Source organism: Symphalangus syndactylus, chromosome X, assembly GCF_028878055.3.
Source record: "Symphalangus syndactylus isolate Jambi chromosome X, NHGRI_mSymSyn1-v2.1_pri, whole genome shotgun sequence".
NCBI lineage: Eukaryota > Metazoa > Chordata > Mammalia > Primates > Hylobatidae > Symphalangus > Symphalangus syndactylus.
Genome location: NC_072447.2, coordinates 107,018,429 through 107,038,705, shown reverse-complemented (window position 1 = coordinate 107,038,705; position 20,277 = coordinate 107,018,429). Strand labels below are relative to the sequence as shown.

The 20,277-nt window shown below is 41.0% G+C and overlaps 1 protein-coding gene across 4 annotated transcripts in view; it reads right to left on the bottom strand.

Moving 5' to 3' along the window:
- The window catches only part of RAB40AL (RAB40A like), a 121,422-nt gene that overhangs the window by 57,493 nt on the left and 43,652 nt on the right, over positions 1-20,277 (bottom strand). For all 4 annotated transcript variants that reach the window (XR_010119751.1, XR_010119752.1, XR_010119753.1 and 1 more), the window contains exon 5: positions 11,727-11,837. The gene's annotated coding sequence lies outside the window, so the exon portion shown is untranslated. The remainder of the gene's footprint in view (positions 1-11,726; positions 11,838-20,277) is intronic.

Sequence of the window (20,277 nt, the reverse complement as noted above, 5' to 3'; positions counted from 1 at the left end):
CACCATGCCCAGCTAACTTTTGTATTTTTAGTAGAGACAGGGTTTCACTATGTTGGCCAGGATGGTCTCGATCTCTTGACCTCGTGATCCACCTGCCTCAGCCTCCCAAAGTGCTGGGATTACAGGCATGAGCCACCGCGCCCAGCCTACAATGCTTGAATCTCTAAGCCCCCCCCCGCTGCCCCCAGCCCCCACCAAGTACTCCACTGCTCCAAGTCTTAGCACTAAACCAAGATATATAATTTTAAAACTACATGGGCTTTATTTCTTATAAAGGTGATATTGGAGAATGTGACTTAGATTTGCTGTCACATGGGCTATGAATGAGCCCCAGAATCGACAGTATCCACCCAGCAGTGCTGCATTGGGACAGTCACAAATGCCAAGGATTGCAATGCATAATGGCCTGCTGTCTCCTGAAGGAGCCCTGTCTATGTGTGTTCAAGAAAAGTGACTTTCTTGCCAAGGGCTATCCCTGTAGCAGGAGAAATGTGAAGAAATATCCCTTGTTTGGAATCATTACTCACTAAGCCAACCTCTGAGGTTTTTCTTTTTTTTTATTATTATTATACTTTAAGTTTTAGGGTACATGTGCACAGTGTGCAGGTTTGTTACATATGTACACATGTGCCATGTTGGTGTGCTGCACCCATTAACTCATCATTTAGCATTAGGCATATCACCTAATGCTATCCCTCCCCCCTCCCCCCACCCCACAACAGTCCCTGGTGTGTGATGTTCCCCTTCCTGTGTCCCTGTGTTCTCATTGTTCAATTCCCACCTATGAGTGAGAACATGCAGTGTTTGGTTTTTTGTCCTTGCGATAGTTTGCTGAGAATGATGGTTTCCAGCTTCATCCATGTCCCTACAAAGGACATGAACTCATCATTTTTTATGGCTGCATAGTATGAAATGGTTTGTAGCAACACACTCTCAGCACCTTAATTTACGTGACTGTAGTAGAGGCTCATCTTATGGTATTAGGCTCCAAATTCCAATAGTAGTGGAAAATTTATACATTGTGAAAATTTCCATTGGAAATCTCTTCAAGTAGGAATCAATGACATGTCCACAAATCTCTATCCACATATAAACCAACACTCAGATTATAGTCAAAATTATAACTAAGTTCCACCAAGCCTTCAAGGATAAGAGAATCTCTTTCTTATTCAGCAACAGATCACAGAAAAAGAGGGAAAGCTCACCAAAACCTTAATGCTTTGCATATATATTTCTCCTTAACCATTATCCCCTAAAATAGCCATCTATTATCACTCAGGATTCTGTGTGTTGACTGGGCTGAGCTGGGTGTTTTCTGCTTCATGGGGCATCTGTCACCTGGGGATGCAGTCATCTGGACGCTCCACACATCTGGGACATCCAAGAGGCTCACTCACATGGATGATGACTGGTACTGGTATCTCTAGCTCAGCTGGGGTTTTGCCTGGAACACCCTGGTTTGACACAGAGTCCTCCATGGGTAGGGTAGCCAGATAAAATAGAAGACACTCAGTTAAATTTGATTCCAGATAAATAATGAATAATATTTTAGTGTGTGATGGTTATATTTATATGTCAACTTGGCTGGGCTAAAGTACACAGATAGCTCATCAAACATTATTCTGGATGTTTCTTTGAGGGTGTTTTTGAATGAGATTAAAATTTAAATTTCTAGATATTGTGTAAAGCAGACTACCACCTACACTGTGGGTAGGCCTCATCTAATCAACTGGAGGTCTGAACAGAAAAAAAAAGACTGACATCCCCGAAGCAAAGGGAAGTGTGCTGGTAGACACCTTTGGAATTAAACTGCAACATTGGCTCTTCACTGGTCTGCGGTCTGCAAACACACCCTGCAAATTTGGGACTTCCAGTTACCATAATCATGCTAGCCAATTTCTGAAAATAAATCAGTCTCTCCCCAAACCCTCTATTTAGATAGATAGGTAGATAGATAGATAGATACATACACACACACACACATACTGTATTGGATATGTGACTCTGGATGTGGCATGCAATATTATTTTATTTGAATTCAACTAGGCATCTCATATTTTTATTTGCAAAATCTGGCAACCCTACGGGTGTAGCCTTTGGATATGTAAGTTTTATTGACCTTCTGACATGACATTTCCAATGAGGCAAGTCTAAGGAAAATGGGCAGGTAAGACTGAAAAAAAGGACAAAAGCCAGTAATACCTAGTGCTGGTGAAATAAAGGGGAAACAGACTTTCATATACACTATTGGTGCAACATTGATGTATACATTTTCTGAGGCCCATATTATTACAGCTTAATGACTTGAATGGCCTTTGTGCAGAAGTCCTATTTCTACCAACAAAGGAGTTTCAGCTGAGGGTTTAGAAAAGGCTCATCAAGGTGACTCTGATGTGCATCCTGGTTAAGAAGCCCTGGACATGGGGGCAGGTCAAATTAATAGATGAGTTCCCTGCTCTAGGGAGGAAAGATAGCTTCCACTTATGGAGCAGAGTGTTTAGAGGAGCCTAGCTCCAGGTCCTTTATGTTAGTGTCTGGATTTGATCTCATGACAGCCCTGCTACTGAGGTACCAGTATCCTCTCTTCTTCATAGATGTCTGCGACTACAAAGCACATGCTCCTAACCACAGAGCTGGATGGCAAAAAAGTTGCTCAGCATGCCCATTGCCAGAGCCAGGCCCACTGCCAGAACCTGCCAGCTTGGGTACCTTGAGTTGCTGGTGGCAGATCTTTATTTATTTATTTATTTATTTATTTTTTGAGACGGAGTCTCGCTCTGTCTCCCAGGCTGGAGTGCAGTGGCGCAATCTCGGCTCACTGCAAGCTCCGCCTCCCGGGTTCAAGCAATTCTCCTGCCTCAGCCTCTCCGAGTAGCTGGGACTATAGGCGCCCGCCACCACGCCCGGCTAATTTTTTTGTATTTTTAGTAGAGACGGGGTTTCACCGTGGTCTCGATCTCCTGACCTGGTGATCCGCCCGCCTCGGCCTCCCAAAGTGCTGGGATTACAAGCGTGAGCCACTGCGCCCGGCCTGCTGGTGGCAGATCTTTAGCATGAGGACATATGCTGTTAAGGAGTTTAATCTCTGTTCTCCTTGTGTTTACCCTTCCTGCACTTCCAGCAGAAAACCAGGCTTGGGCCTGTTTCCCTCTGTCTCAGGAAAGGTTTATAGCAGGGCTGGATGCAGAAGCTGTCTGAAGCCAGCGTTTGCTTCATCCTGCATGAAAATTTAAACTTAAGGAAAGGATTGGGCTGCTTGTATCTGGCAAGGAGGGGAAGGGTTCTGAGGACACAGAGAAGGGAGAAGAAGAGAGGTTTCTCCTGGACAGGGATGAGGTCAGAGGTCTACAGGTCCCTCCGGGAGTAGGGACCTAAGCATTGCTTCATATCCATGTTTGGAGAAGCTCTGTATATGGTTCATCGAGGCTGGGCATCCATCCATGAGACAGATTCTCCTGTTTGGTTTTAAGGATGGATAGCTCAGGGTTGGGAAGGGGGGTGGGGCTGAAGGTAGCAAAAAAGCTAGGGAAATGGTCAGCTCAGCCCTCAGCAGTGGGGACACATACGTGATAATGATCTGCCATGCTGTATCTGGAGGATACATTTCCACAAATGGTTATTCTTTGTCAAAGAGCATGACTATTTTTAATATATACTGTCTAGTTGAAAGCTAAAATCTCTTTACTAATGAATATCCCAACCAACTACAAGATGAGAGCACTTGTTTCTCTAGATTTGTGCAATAATGAGTTTCCCAATATTATTAATATTTGCTAACGTAATATCCTATCACTGTAATGTTAGAATACTTTTCATTTTTCTCCACCTATTTCCACATAAATGGCATATTTCACACGTGCATTTCTAAATGCAAACATAACAGTCCCACTTTGTGCCTCAGAATATGTCCTTGAATAGTCCTAGGGTTTGATGAGAAAACCTGACGAGTGAGTTTGTGTTTATGCTGTGTCCTGTTTAAATGGAAATTGTGGAGTCATAAGAATGACATACACTGCAGCAGGAGAACAAAATGGTGGACCGTCTTTGCAGAGACAATGGGGAACATATATGAGAGAAGCAAGCATGGCCCCGTCAACTCTGCCCTCTCAAGTCTGCACTGCAGAGGGTCCCTGGCATGTGTGCAAGAATGGTCACGGCAGCGTGGCCAAAATATCAAAATAGCCCCAAAGTCACCTTATTAACGACATCTCAGAAACATCATTTTCAGAAGAAATAATTTCGATAAGTGTTTGCTATAATTTGGATGTTTGACTCCTCCAAACCTCATGTTGAAATTTGATCCCCAATGTTGGAGGTGGGACCTAACAGGAGGTGTTTGGGTCATGGGGGTGGATCCCTCATGAAGGTCTTGGTGCCATCCTTGCTGTGATGAGTGAGTGCTTGCTCCATTAGTTGCCACAAGAGCTGGTTGTTGAAAAAAGCCTAGCACCTCCCATCTCTCTTCTCCCTCTCTCGCCATGTGATCTCTGCACAAGTTAGCTCCCCATGGCCTTCCATCATGAGTGGAAGCTTCCTGAGGCCCTCATCATAAGCAGATGCCCAATCCTAAACTTTCCAACCATCAGAATTATTAGCCACATAAACTTTTTTTCTTTATAAGTTATGCAGCCTCAGATATTCCTTTATAGCAACACTAAATGGACTAAGATATAAGATAGTGGTATAAAAATATATGGTTTATTCCATTTACCCATCAAGACAGCAGTGTGAAGAAAGTGTGGTGAGTTCCATCTCACAGATGATCAAGCTCTGGCTCACAGATACTAAGACCCTCTCCAGATAACTGGCAGAATGGCAATGAGGTTCTATCTCTTACCCTCCCATACAATGGAACCAGCAGCTTCTTATTTGGAAGATGATAATTTTATACTTCCCCAGTATTGTTCCCTCAGGGTACTCACTCAACAGCCCTTCACATTGAGGAAGAAGATGGTAGAGATGAAATCCTGCCCTTTGGGCCATGAGGCATAGCTGTGGGGTCATATGGATTACCAGGTCTCTGAGGTTAACTGTGGGGTAAAATAAAGAAACATAACCTCATGTGGAACAAGAAAGAACAGCGAAGAGAACAGAAAACAGCAGGCCCTCCAGGGATCACCTCTACCTCTCTCTGTCTTTGCTCCCTTCCCCACCTCATTTGTCTCCTGCTCTTTGTGATAGTATGGGATGTACACGGGTATCCGAGGTACCCTGAGAGAGGACAGAACGATGGGAAGATCCAGACCATGAGAAGGATGGATCAGGCAGCACAAGTCCTGGAGCCTGTGCCCTGGGTGTTGGTTCACCCACCAGGTGCTCCATCTCTACCTGCTTCTGTGTGCCTCACCATCACTCTACCACACAGCAATGAAGCCCCCACATAACAGAAATATGCACTCTCCAAGGGAGGCTAGCAGGGTTAAGTGACTTACCCCTGAGCCCAGAACATCTCACAGTTACTGGTTTGGGTCTGGCACCAATATGCAGAGAGATCTCTGGTCTCTCTTGCTCCAGTGTCCTGAACAGCAGAGAGTATGAGGCTTTCATCAAGCCCCTCGGGACGGCAAAGGAAACACACTTCTCTCATGCAGATGGTGGGTAATATAAGGGGACAGGAAAACCCAGGAAACAGGAAGAAGTGGGGGGTATGGTGATTTCATTCCCTTACTCCAAACTCCATTCATGGGGTCCATGATTCAGTTGAATAGAAATGGTGGAATCCCCTTCTTCCCTTCCCCAGCACCATCAGGGTGCTCATTCCACCACACAGAAATGACACTGACTCACAGTGAAATTAGAAATGCGGGAGTGTTTTCCTTCTCCCAAATGCTCTCTAGTCACATGGAAAATAGTTACTATACACTAGAGAAACTTGACAAACCCCACCTTAATTAAATGATGAAGTTTAACATCACCAGTGACATTAAGTAGGCATCCTAACTACCAGATACAATGTTACAAGAAGGGCATTTCAACTCAATGGTATTCTTTCTCAAAACACATAATCCTGGTCTAATCACAGTAAGAACAACTGGCTAAGCCTGTACTCCTCATGACTGTCAGGGTCATGAAAGTCATCTGGCAGTTCCTCAAATGGATAAGCAGGGAGTTACCAGCAATTCCACTCTTAGGTACATACTCAAGAGAAATGAAAACATAAGTCTACCTGAAAACTTGTACACAAATGCATGTCAAATTGTCATTCATATTAGCCAACAACTAGAAATAATCCAGATGACTACCAACAGATAAATGGATAAAAAATGTAGTCTATTCATACAAGATTTTTCAGCCATTAGAAAGAATGACATTATCACACATGCTACACCATGGATGAACCTTGACTATATATCATAACCAGGTGAAGGGAGCCAAACAATAAAGAACAAATATTGTATGATTCCATTTATATAAAGCATCTAAACAGGCAAATACATAGACACAGAAAACATTTGTGATTGCCAAGGCTGAAGCAGGAATTAACTGTATTCAAGCACGACAGGACTTTTTGAGGTAATGGAAATGTTAAAAGCTTAATTATGGTGATGGTAGCACAACTCTACACATTTACTAAAATTCATCAAATTTTATCCTTAAAATGGGTAAATTTCATTGCCTGTAAAGTATATTACAAGAAAGCTGTTTAAAAATATGGTACTACATATTTTTATGCACTATGCCAGCGAGACAGAACTGTTCACTCCCCTGGAAAGGGGGCTGAAGCCAGGGAGCCAAGTGGTCTAGCTCAGTGGATCCCACTCCCACGGAGCCCAGCAAGCTAAGATCCACTGGCTTGAAATTCTTGCTGCCAGCACAGCAGTCTGAAGTCCACCTGAGACGCTCCAGCCTGGTGGGGGGAAGGGTGTCCGTCATTACTGAGGCTTGAGTAGGCGGTTTTCCCTTCACAGCATAAACAAAGACACAGGAAAGTCCAAACTGGGTGGAGCCCACTGCAGCTTGGCAAAGCCACTGTAGCCAGACCGCCTCTCTAGATTCCTCCTCTCTGGGCAGGGCATCTCTGAAAAAAAGGCAGCAGCCCCAGTCAGGGGCTTATAGATAAAACTCCTATCTCCCTGGGACAGAGCACCTGGGGAAAGGGGTGGCTGTGGGTGCAGCTTCGGCAGACTTAAACGTTCCTGCCTGCCAGCTCTGAAAAGAGTAGCAGATCTCCCAGCACAGCGCTCGAGCTCTGCTAAGGGAGAGACTGCCTCCTCAAGTGGGTCCCTGAACCCTGTGCCTCCTGACTCGGAGAAACCTCCCAGCAGGGGTCAACAGACACCTCATACTGGAGAACTCTGGCTGGCATCTGACGGATGCCTCTCTGGGATGAAGCTTCTAGAGGAAGGAATAGACAGCAGTCTTTGCTGTTCTGCAGCCTCCCCTGGTGATACCCAGGCAAATGGGGTCTGGAGTGGACTGCCAGCAAACTCCAGCAGACCTGCAGCAGAGGGGCCTGTTAGAAGGAAAACTAACAAACAGAAAGGAATAGTATCAACATCAACAAAAAGGACGTCCACACCAAAACCCTGTCCAAAGGTCACCAACATCAAAGACCAAAGGTAGATAAATCCACGAAGATGGGGAGAAACCAGCGCAAAAAGGCTGAAAATTGCAAAAACCAGAACGCCTCTTCTCCTCCAAAGGATCACAACTCCTCACCAGCAATGGAACAAAACTGGACGGAGAATGCGTTTGATGAATTGACAGAAGTAGGCTTCAGAAGGTGGGTAATAACAAACTTCTCCAAGCTAAAGGAGCATGTTCTAACTCAATGCAAGGAAGCTAAGAACCTTGAAAAAAGGTTAGAGGAATTGCTAACTAGAATAACCAGTTTAGAGAAGAACATAAATGACCTGATAGAGTTGAAAAACATATCATAAGAACTTCGTGAAGCATACACAAGTATCAACAGCTGAATCGATAAAGTGGAAGAAAGGATATCAGAGATTGAAGATCAACTTAATGAAATAAAGCATGAAGACAGGATTAGAGGGAAAAAAAAGAAAAGGAACAAACAAAACCTCCAAGAAATATGGGACTATGTGAAAAGACCAAACCTACATTTGACTGCGTACCTGAAAGTGACAGGGAGAATGGAACCAAGTTGGAAAACACTCTGCAGGATATTATCCAGGAGAACTTCCCCAACCTAGCAAGGCAGGCCAACATTCAAATTCAGGAAATACAGAGAACACCACAAAGATACTCTGCGAGAAGAGCAGCCCCAAGACACATAATCGTCAGATTCACCAAAGTTGAAATGAAGGAAAAAATGTTAAGGGCAGCAAGAGAGAAAGGTCGGGTTACCCACAAAGGGAAGCCCATCAGACTAACAGCTGATCTCTCGGCAGAAACTCTACAAGCCAGAAGAGAGTGGGGGCCAATATTCAACATTCTTAAAGAAAAGAATTTTCAACCCAGAATTTCATATCCAGCCAAACTAAGCTTCATAAGTGAGGGAGAAATAAAATACTTTACAGACAAACAAATGCTGAGAGATTTTGTCACCACCAGGCCTGCCCTACAAGAGCTCCTGAAGGAAGCACTAAACATGGAAAGGAACAACCAGTACCAGCCACTGCAAAAACATGCCAAATTGTAAAGACCATTGATGCTAGGAAGAAACTGCATCAACTAACGCGCAAAATAACCAGCTAACATCATAATGATAGGATCAAATTCACACATAACAATATTAACCTTAAATGTAAACAGGCTAAATGCCTCAATGAAAAGACACAGACTGGAAAACTGGATAAAGAGTCAAGACCCATTGGTGTGCTGTATTCAGGAGACCCATCTCACGTGCAAAGGCACACATAGGCTTGACATAAAGGGAAGGAGGAATATTTACCAAGCAAATGGAAGCAAAAAAAAGCAGGTGTCAGTTTATTTTTGATAAGTTTAATCCAATTGGCTGCATATTTTGTGACTTATTTATTTATATTTAGTACTATCTTTTCAAGATTTTTTTTTCAGTCAATAAATTTGGACTTTGCACTTCTAACTAGCTTGATACAGCTCCAGACAAAGCTAAGAGTCTAGGTAAGCAGTCAATCTGTGGACTGTATCAGAAAAATGACTTTAGCAACTTATTTAGAGAGACTATGCTCAGGTTCCCACATCCATAAAAATTGGTATAATAACACTCATTCCCCTTTTATTTTGCAGACATCATAAAAATACATAAGATAATTAAAGGAACCCAAATATATGGGAATAAACATATAAACCTGTGGTAGGACTGTTATTATAATGATGATAAACAATGAGTATATTCAAAATCTGAGTAATTAATACAAACTGTCCAAGACCATTTTTAAATATTGCATGCATATGGAAACTTGGAAAGCAAGAAGGAATCACAAGCGGGGCTACTGGGAAAGTTTGAGAGTCCTAATCCTGCCAGAGGCACTGCAGGGTATAGTCACTTGCAACATTCCTGTCTGACAGCTCCCAGGTGAGTAGATAGATTTGTGTCTTTCCCACCAGCCTGTGCTGAAAAAGTCTTCCCTGCTATTTAAAAACAGGCATGGTTCCTCTCACTTCTGGTAGGAGCAAAGGCCAGTGGCCTGATGGGACAAATAACCTTTCCTTCTCTGACCCCAGAAAATATCCATATTAATTGGAATTGAATATTGAAATGTACCACCTTTGCATACATCTAAAACTTGCAGCCTCTGGCTTCATTATGAGTCAGATGCCAAATGAGAAAGATAGTGGGTGGGTCCTGAAACAAGGCTTTGAGTGTTTTCTGCATCTCTGTGAGCAGTCAGGCTTTCTACTGCTTGTACCATTAAAGTTGAATATAAAACTGTCATTTAAAAGAAAGAGTGCCAGAGCATCTCTTTCCTTCCCCACTGTATTGTGGGTCCATTGACACTTCCACAGAGAAGTCTTCTTCGAAGTCCCCTTTCTGACAAGGTTTCTCTTCCAATTATTTTCTTCTTCTTCAGCTTTGAATTTATTCTTGTTCATACTTATCTCAGTTGCAATTTTTCATTTATCTGCAGGATTATTTGATTAGTGCCTTCCTTGCCAACCAAAGAGTAAATTAGAATAAATCAGGGGCTATATTTATTTTTACTAGGGCTGCCATATTTATCACAGACAAACAAGTAAACAAAATATTACAGGACACTCAGCTAAATTTGAATTTCAGATAAACATAGAATAATTTTTAGTATAAGAATGTTGTTTATCTAAAATTCAAATTTAACTAGGAATCCTGTATTTTATCCTGCAACATTTTTAGTCACAGTTTACCTTCAGGGCTTATCGTAGTATTAAGAACACTGTAAGAGTTCAATTAAAATGTCTTGAGTGGATGAATGCCAGATTGCAGGGAGGAAGGAAAGTATCATAACTTTTTAGACAGTTGCAAATACATAAGATTGCATACTTGTATACTTATAATCAATTTCCAAAAACACTTCCTTAAAGTAAATTTTCAAAAGCCAGGAACAACCCATAGAGCTCATAGATCAAACTTTTACAGAGTAGTAGTCAGTAAAAATGTCATACCACAATTCCACCATCAACATATTTTCGATTCTCCTGATATCTATACAGAAAAGGTAACAAAAATCATATACACATCACATAATTAACTAAAAACCAAACTTGAACCAAAAAGACTCTCCTCATTTTTTATAGTGTTGATTGAAATACAGTAGGCAAAACTTACAAAATACGTAGTTATAAGTAGAAACATTCACTAGAGAACAAGGGGTGTAGAAATAGCCAGGAAAACTGGCAAATAACCCTCATAAGGTTTTGAGTGTACCTCAGATATTGTTCTTTGTCATCACTGTTATAATTGTTTGATCTAATTGCCGTCTATAAATTAAAAAGCAGATTATTGTCTTCTCAGACCCTTTTCATGTTTCTCTTTTCTTTCATTAATTTCAACAAATACTGAATGTCTATTGTGTGTAAGACAATGTCTAAAACAAAATAAAAATCTGTGTAAATGTGAAAAAAAAAATATGGTACCGACCTGGTCTTCTGTTGTACCACAGTAATGACCAAACGTTTGCATACAAAAGAATTGATGCATATGTTTTATATAAAAATGAATACATATAGGGCCGGGCGTGGTGGCTCACGCCTGTAATCCCAGCACTTTGGGAGGCCGAGGCAGGTGCATTACGAGCTCAAGAGATCGAGACCATCCTGGCCAACATGGTGAAACCCCGACTATACTAAAAATACAAAAAATTAGCTGGGCGCGCCTGCAGTCCCAGCTACTCGGGAGGCTGAGGCAGGAGAATCGCTAGAACCCAGGAGGCGGAGGTTGCAGTGGGCCGAGATCGCACCACTGCACTCCAGCCTGGCAACAGAGCGAGACTCCGTCTCAAAAAAAAAAAAAAAAAAAAAGGAATGCATATAAAAGAGTGCCTGTGTCCTAGCCCTGCTGCCTCTGTCCTGTAACTCCAAGCAATGATCATTCCTCTTCCCCCTTCCCCTCATCGCTACATCAGGTTGTGCTTGTGTGCAAAATTTGATTGCATCTGATCACTTCCACATCTTCCAATTATGGCAATGGCATGACAGCGGGTCCATGACAGAGTCCAGGACCCACCCTATGTGATAGGATGTCAGCATTAACTAATTTCTTCAGTCCTCTGTGGCCGACCTCACGTGCCTCCCCTTGGGGAGTCTAAATGGCACAACTCTATGTGTGCCACTATGTCAATACATATCAAAGGGTACACACCACTTACATAAACAATTTCCCTTGTAGAAATTCATCTTCAGAATGTAGTGAAGAACGTTGATAAGCATCTGGTTATAAGGACTGCCATCCTGATAATTCTCTTTTGTCACTTCTGAGCCTGAATTTGGGAAGAGAGACCAAATGAGACACAAACCCACGAAAGGGCAGAGGGAAATGTGGTTGTCAGCACACACACACACACACTCACACACACACTCACACAAACTGAGACATTTATCATGTTGTGTTATATTTCTCCTAAGACAGCTTGCTGGACTCAAGGAAGACACATTCAACTCACTAGTGCAAATAGCCACAGGAACTGTGCCCGTAACTGTGCCCTTCAGCAGTGCACAGACTCTGAAAAGATGCCATCCACACAGTGTAGATAATAGGAAATATCAGGACAGTCTGAATAACAAGAAGTTGTGAAAATTGATTATGTTACATCCATAGGATGGAATTCCAGAAGGCAACAAAATGAGTTATAATGAAAGTAATGATGAGAGATGACTTCTTGTGTACCAATTAATGATTCTCATTATTTCTAATGTGTGGAGAAACAGGTACTTTCATACTGTGATATAGGTAATATAAATTAGTAATAGTATTTTGAATTCATTATTAATATAAAATGTTATAGTTCAAAGGGTTTTAAAATGAAACTTTCAGGAACTTATTATAAATAAATGCTTACAAACATATTTGCATATACATGAGCGTGGTGTTAAGTACATTATTTTTGGTCATAGAAATGGTAAGGGAACTAAATTTTCATTGCTATAATATTAGTGAAATAAATTTGAGGGTATCCACACAATGAAATACACAGTCCAAAAAAAAAGTGAGATTTTGTGTTTAAGTATTTTAAAATGTTATCAAACACGTATATTTCCATGAAAAGATGGTTATAATAAGGGCAAACTTGGGTTACGAAGATGATAAAAGATCTACATCCATTTTAGCTTACCCAGGTCTCCAGCTATTTATCCATATGTCTCAAAACATTTAAAAATATATATTTATTATTCTGACATAGTTTTCTCTTCCACATAGTAAAAGGCTCCATTTTTTAAATGGAGGCTGTCAGTATTCCTACACACTGGGAATGCCCAATTTTCCACTCAGACTTCTAGAAAACTCTGTAGGGTGGGCTTGGGCCACAACTCCTCCCTCCCACTCTCCTATTGTGATGTTCAAGCTGCATGCAGTTCAGGCTTCAGTCACGAGGGGGCACCACCGTACCACCATTGTCAAACTTCTCCACAGACGTGTTTGCATGGAGCAAAAAAAAATTCCTCACTTAAAACCTAGCGTATGAATTTACATATAGAATGACTCTAATTCTGTCAGAATAAAATTGATAAGTGTAAAAGAAGACAGTAAAATCCTCTACTCTGGGGCATCCATAAGATGAAACGTGAGATACCTCTAGTGCACACTGGCAGCCCATGGCAGGCAGAATTATTGTAATTTGGTATATTTTTGAAAGTTTAGTGACTATGTACATGGCATTTTATGTGAATTATCTGTTCATATCTTTTGATGATTTCTCTACTCATTATTAAGACTTCTTCCATATCAAGGATATTATGTATTAACCATTTGAAATACTAAATATAGATAGCAAATAAACATATGAACTAGTGAAAGACTATACAATTTCTGTGTTTAAAAGCAATACAACAGAATTGAACACAAATGAGCAAAGACATCAATCATATCAATAACAATAAATTGGCTTAACTCATCTATTGAAAGAAAAGTATTTCAGATTGCCTATTGAAGAAAAATCCAAAGCTGTGCTTTTCCAAGTGATACAGGTAAAACAAATGTATTCATATAGGTTAAAAATGTAAGGATAAATATACACTAGGCAGTTGGCAATATAAAGAAAGTAAGGGTTACAATTTTGATAATTAAAAGAAAAAAACTGAGACCAAAATAGATTTAAAGAGACAAAAAAACACAGTTGATAAAGCCAAAGGCTACAATTCACAAGGAAGATGGGAGCTACTAATACTTATATATGCAGTCATGTGGTAAAAATATTGATAGAGCAAAAGCTACAGTAGTGCAAAGAGAAGTAGGAAGAAGCACACCATTTAATAATAGATGATTCTACCACATTTCCTATAATCCAAAAATGTTCAGGTGGAGAAAAATTTAACAACTGTAGAGAAGACTTAAGCAACATAATTCCAAGGGTAGATCTTACAGATACACTTATTCTAAATTGTGAAGCCTAATATTAGGCAACACACCTACTTTTCATATAAACATGGATCATTCATGAAAACTGATTCTATCTGAGGCTATTAAACAAAACTTGCACCCAAATGGAAATAGATTAAAATTGCAGAATTTGGTGCATATAATCATAATGAAAACAGAGCATGTACGAATTTAGCTAGAGTAGCTATCAGAGACTATTTTAAAGCATTAAATACCTATATCAGTAAAAATGAAAATGAGTTAAACATTCAATTCAGAAAGCCTGATAAAGAACCACAATGTAAACTAAAAGAATGCAGACAAAAAGAATGCTTAATGGTAAAATTAGAAGTGAATGTGTAAAGAAATAACATCTCAGTTAGCACAGTTGGGATGAGAAGGAAGCAAACATTGGTGCTGTGAATAATGTGTCAAAAACTGTGCTGGGATCTGGAGGAGGGTTTCCCCTTGAACTCCTCACAATGCTCTCTTGAGTATAAGAATTAAGTTTGTGTGTGTGTGTACATATAGACACACAAAGTTAAATTAGCTAGTTGGAGGACAAGAACATCTATAGTATTAATGTGCGTGTGTGGTTGTATGAAGACAAATATGCAAAAGAATACTATATTTTGTCTAGGGACGCTCTCATATGTAGTAAAGTAATAAAAAAAAAAGTGGAATAAATACCGCATTCTGGATATTGATTATTTCTAGGAGTGAAGAAAGGGTCATGGAGGAGTAAAGTTTTTCTTAACCTGGATTAATTTTATAGTTCTCTATACTCTTTATCTGAAATATTTCATAAGTAGCAGGGGTTTTAAGGGATATAGTGTTTTTTTCATAAGTATAATCCATACTCAGCAAAGGCTTAATATTGAGCCAAGTGGAGAAGTTAAAAATACCAGTCCCATCATAAACTGGGCGCAGTGGCTCACGCCTGTAATCCCAGCACTTAGGGAGGCCAAGGCAGGTGGATCACTTGAAGCCAGGAGTTCGAGACCACCAGCCTGGCCAATACAGCAAAACCCGTCTGTACCAAAAATACAAACAAAAAAAACATTAGCTGAGTGGTCAATATGTTACATGTATGCCATTTCCAATCAGATGCATTGTTTAAGAATTGAGGCTGATCAACTGGTAAAGGGTTCATTGGGAAGCAAATCTGGGGCAAGGCACGGTGGCTCCTGCCTATGATCACAGAACTTTGGGAGGCCGAGGTGGGAGGATTCCTTGAGCCCGGGAGTTCAAGATGAGCCTGAACAACATAGTGAGATTCCATCTCTACCAAAAAAAAATAAAAATTAGGCAGGAGTGGTGGCACACGGCTGTAGTCCCAGCTACTCAGGATGTCAGGTGTCTCACATGTGTAATCCCATCTACTCAGGAGGCTGAGGCAGGAGAATCAACTGAACCCGGGAGGCAGAAGCTGCTGTGATCTAAGATCACGCCACTGCACTCCAGCCTGCATAACACAGCAAGACTCTGTGTCAAAAAAAAAAATAAAATTAATCCTATCATGGTTGAAATTAACATTGGGCTATGTTCTTTGGGATTTATTTTGTGTACACATGTATGCACATGCACTGTACATGCATTACACATACAACTCATATAATAATTAAAATACCATATGTATAGTTTAGTACCCTGTGTTTTTTATTTTAGTTTTCCTTTTACCTTAAGTACTAACATGTGGATGAGGCATTCTGGTTAAATTACAAGGTAAAAGATATGATACAACTTTTTTTTTTTTTTTTTTTTTTTGAAGGTTCTTGCTCTATCACCCAGGCTGTAGTACAGTGGTGTGATCACAGCTCACTGCGGACTTGACCTCCTGGGCCCAAGCAGTCCTCCCACCTCAGCATCCTGAGTAGCTGGGACTACAGCCATGTGCCACCACTCCTGCCTAATTTTTATTTTTTTTTGGTAGAGATGGAATCTCACTATGTTGTTCAGGCTCATCTTGAACTCCCGGGCTCAAGGAATCCTCCCAACTCGGCCTCCCAAAGTTCTATGATCACAGGGAGGAGCCACCGTGCCTTGCCCTAGATTTGCTTCCCAATGAACCCTTTGCAAGTTGATCCAGCCTCAATTCTTAAACAATGCATCTGATTGGAAATAGCATACAGGTAACATATTGAATAATATGATATGTTTGGGTCTGCTCATGAGATTTCTATAGACTTCCTTTAATCTATATATCAAACACTGTCCAACAGTTATTTCATTATAGGTTCACGAAACATAATACCCGGCCATGTATTCCTACTCTTATTATTCACCTTTTGATAGGTAAAATGAATAATAAAATATGCTAACGATTATAGGGCATATAGTATTAATAGATAAATTGCTTACTATAGATCATACAACCAAAAAGTGATGGTTCCCAGGGTCAAATTCAGAAACTTCTCGCCCCAAAGCCCACACCTCTAATCACTTTCTACACTGAGTGCTCCTCTGTGTTTGGGCTGAGGCCAACAAAGGGAAGGGGCTTTCTCAAAGACCTGTGGTCAGTTGATAGGTTTTGCAGCTGGGGTACAAGGTTAATGATTCTCATCTTCAGTCCAGCTGGCCCATTAATATTCCTGGCTCTTCTGCACTATTTCTTCTTGGGGCTTAATAAGAAATTCCAGAGGGATCATAGTGGATGGGAGGCAAGACTAGATTGTAGCTCCCACGTGGACAGACAGAGCAGTGTGTGGAGACTCACATCGTGTACTTTTGCTCCAGAACTACTGCAGAAATAAACAAGGAAAGCTGAGAGAACCCAAAGACTTTCTGAAAGAAGGAGATTGTTCCTGCAGGACCCAGTAGACACCCCAAATACTGTGAGTGCCCAAGCTATGGAAGTGGGAAAGGGGGATCATCCACCCCCGAACACACACCCTCACTGGGGAACCTGAAAGACTAGACCATGGAAGAAGATTCTGACCTCACCTGGAGCTGAGTCAATTCAGAAAGCCGAGAGAAATACAGGGGTAGAGGAAGCAGGAGGAAAAACCCTGTGGGCTCCCTGGCTCCCCCAGGAAGCCATTTCTGCCTTGTTTCACAGAAGTCCTTGGGGAGGGCTACCAGAGCTACTGGGAAAAGACCACAGGGAGAAGGAAACCTCCAGTTGAACTCCAGTTGAACTTTGTAACAATTCCAACCGAATGTGAAGTCTCCTGGCCAGAACTCAGGGGAGGGCATGAATCTGGTGTACAGATGCCACAGGAAAGGAGGCATGAAAGCCCAGCTTGCTTTCACACCTGGGAGGCTGGTAGCCTGGGGCAAGTTCTCAGCCCTGCTCACCCACTGCCTGGAAACACACTTAATGCTGTTGGGGGACCACGGTGGGAGTGAGATCAGCCTCTTGGGTTGCGTGGGAGCTGGGTGAGGCCTGTGACTGTCAGCTTTCCCCTACTTCCCTGACAACCTGCATGACACAGCAGAGGCAGCCATAATCCTCCTGGGAATTTAACTCCACTGACCTAGGAGCCACATTCCCATCCCCCACAGCAGCTGCAGCAAGAATTGCCTAAGGGGGCTCTGAGCTCAGACACGCCTAGCCCTGCCCCCACCTGATGGTCCTTCCCTACCCACACTGGTAGCTGAAGACAAAGGGCATATACTCTTGGGAGTTCTAGGGCCCTACCCACCACCTGATCTTCCCTATACTACCACAGCTGATGCTCTCTTCAAAGCGCCACCTCCTGGCAGGAGGCCAATCCGCAAAAAATAGGGCATTAAACAACCAAAATCAAGGACCCTCACAGAATCCATTTTAGCCCCCTGCCACCTCCACTGGAGCAGGTGCTGGTATCCACAGCTGAGAGACTTGCAGATGGTTCACATCACAGGACTCTATGCAGACAACCCCCAGTTCCAGCCTGAGCCTGCTAGGTGGCTAGATGCCAAAGAGAGATAACAATCACTACAGCTCAGCTCTCAGGAAGCCATATCCCTAGGAAAAGGGGGAGAGTACTACATCAAGAGAACACCCCATGGGACAAAAGAATCTGAACAACAGCCTTGAGCCCTAGACCTTCCCTCTGACAGAGCCTACCTAAATGAGGAGGAACCAGAAAAACAATTCTAGTAATATGACAAAAGAAGGTTCTTTAACAACCCCCCAAAAATCACACTAGCTCACCAGCAATGGATCCATACCAAGAAGAAATCCCTGATTTACCTGAAAAAGAATTCAGAAGGTCAGTTATTAAGGTAATCAAAGATTCACCAGAGAAAGGTGAAGTCCAATTTAAGGAAATCAAAAAAGTGATACAAGAAACAAGGGAAGAAATCTTCAGTGAAATAGATAGCATAAATAAAAAGCAATCAAAAAGAAATTATTTCAGGAAATAATAGACACACTTAGAGAAATGCAAAATGCTCTGAAAATTCTCAGTAATAGAATGGAACAAGCAGAAGAAAGAACTTTAGAATGCAAAGACAAGGTTTTTGAATTAACCCAATCCAACAAAGAAAAAATAATTTAAAAAATGAACAAAGTCTCCAAGAAGTCTGGGATTATGTTAAACGACTAAACCTAAGAATAATCCATGTTCCTGAGGAAGAAGAGAAATCTAAAAGTTTGGAAAACAGATTGGGGGGAATAATTGAGGAAAACTTCCCAAGCCTTACTAGAAACTTAGACATCCAAATACAAGAAGCTCAAAGAACACCTGGGAAATTCATCGCAAAAAGATCATCGCCTAGGCATATTGGCCTCATGTTATCTAAAGTTAAGATGAAGGAAAGAATCTTAAGAGCTGTGAGGCAAAAGCATCAGGTAACCTATAAAGGAAAACCTATCAGATTAACAGCAGATTTCTCAGCAGAAACCCTACAAGCTAGAAGGGATTAGGGTCCTATCTTCAGCCTCCTTAAACAAAACAATTTTCAGCCAAGAATATTGTATCCAGTGAAACTAAGCTTTATAAATGAAAGAAAGATACAGTCTTTTTCAGATGAACAAATGCTGAGAATTTGACACTACCAAGCCAGCACTACAAGAACTGCTAAAAGGAGCTCTAAATCTTGAAACAAATCCTGGAAACACATCAAAACAGAACCTCTTTAAAGCATAAATCTCACAGGACCTATAAAACAAAAATACAATTTAAAAAAAAAACAAGGTATACAGGAAAAAAAAATAGCATGATGAATGGAATAGTACCTCACATCTCAATACTAATCTTGAATATAAATGGCCTAAATGCTTCACTTAAAAGATACAGAATTGCAGAATGGATAAGAATTCACCAACCAACTATCTGCTGTCTTCAAGAGACCAACCTAACACGTAAGGACTCATAGAAACTTAAGGTAAAGGGGTGGAAAAAGACATTCCATGCAAATGGACACCAAAAGTGAGCAGGAGTAGCTATTCTTATATCAGACAAAAAAACTTTAAAATAACAGCACTTACAAAAGACAAAGAAGGACAATATGTAACTATAAAAGGCCTTGTCCAACAGGAAACTGTCACAATCCTAAGTATATATGCACCTAACACTGGAGCTCCCAAATTTATAAAACAATTACTACTACACCTAAGAAATGAGATAGACAGCAACACAATAATAGCGGGGGACTTCAATACTCCATTGAAAGCACTAGACAGGTCATCAAGACAGAAAGTCAACAAACAGTGGATTGAAACTATACCCTAGAACAAATGGACTTAACATATATTTACAGAACATTCCATTTAACAACCACAGAATATACATTCTATTTAACAGAGGATTTGACACTACCAAGCCAGCACTACAAGAACTGCTAAAAGGAGCTCTAAATCTTGAAACAAATCCTGGAAACACATCAAAACAGAACCTCTTTAAAGCATAAATCTCACAGGACCTATAAAACAAAAATAAAATTTAAAAAAACACAAGGTAGACCAAGATAAACTCCAAGATAGACCATATGATACGCCACAAAATGAGCCTCAATAAATTTAAGAAAATTGAAATTATATCAGGCACTCTCTCAGACTACAGTGGAATAAAACTGAAAATCAACTCCAAAAGGAACCTTCAAAACCATGCAAATAAATGGAAATTAAATAACCTGCTCCTGAATGATCATTGGGTCAAAAACGAAATCAAGATGGAAATTTAAAAATTCTTCAAAGTGAACGACAATAGTGACATAGCCTATCAAAACCTCTGGGATACAGCAGAGGTGGTGCTAAGAGGAAAGTTCATAGCCCTAAACACCTACGTCAAAAAGTCTGAAAGAGCACAAACAGACAATCTAAGGTCACACCTCCAGGAATTAGACAAACAAGAATAAACCAACCCCAAACCCAGCAGAAGAAAGGAAATAACCAAGATCAGCACAGCACTAAATAA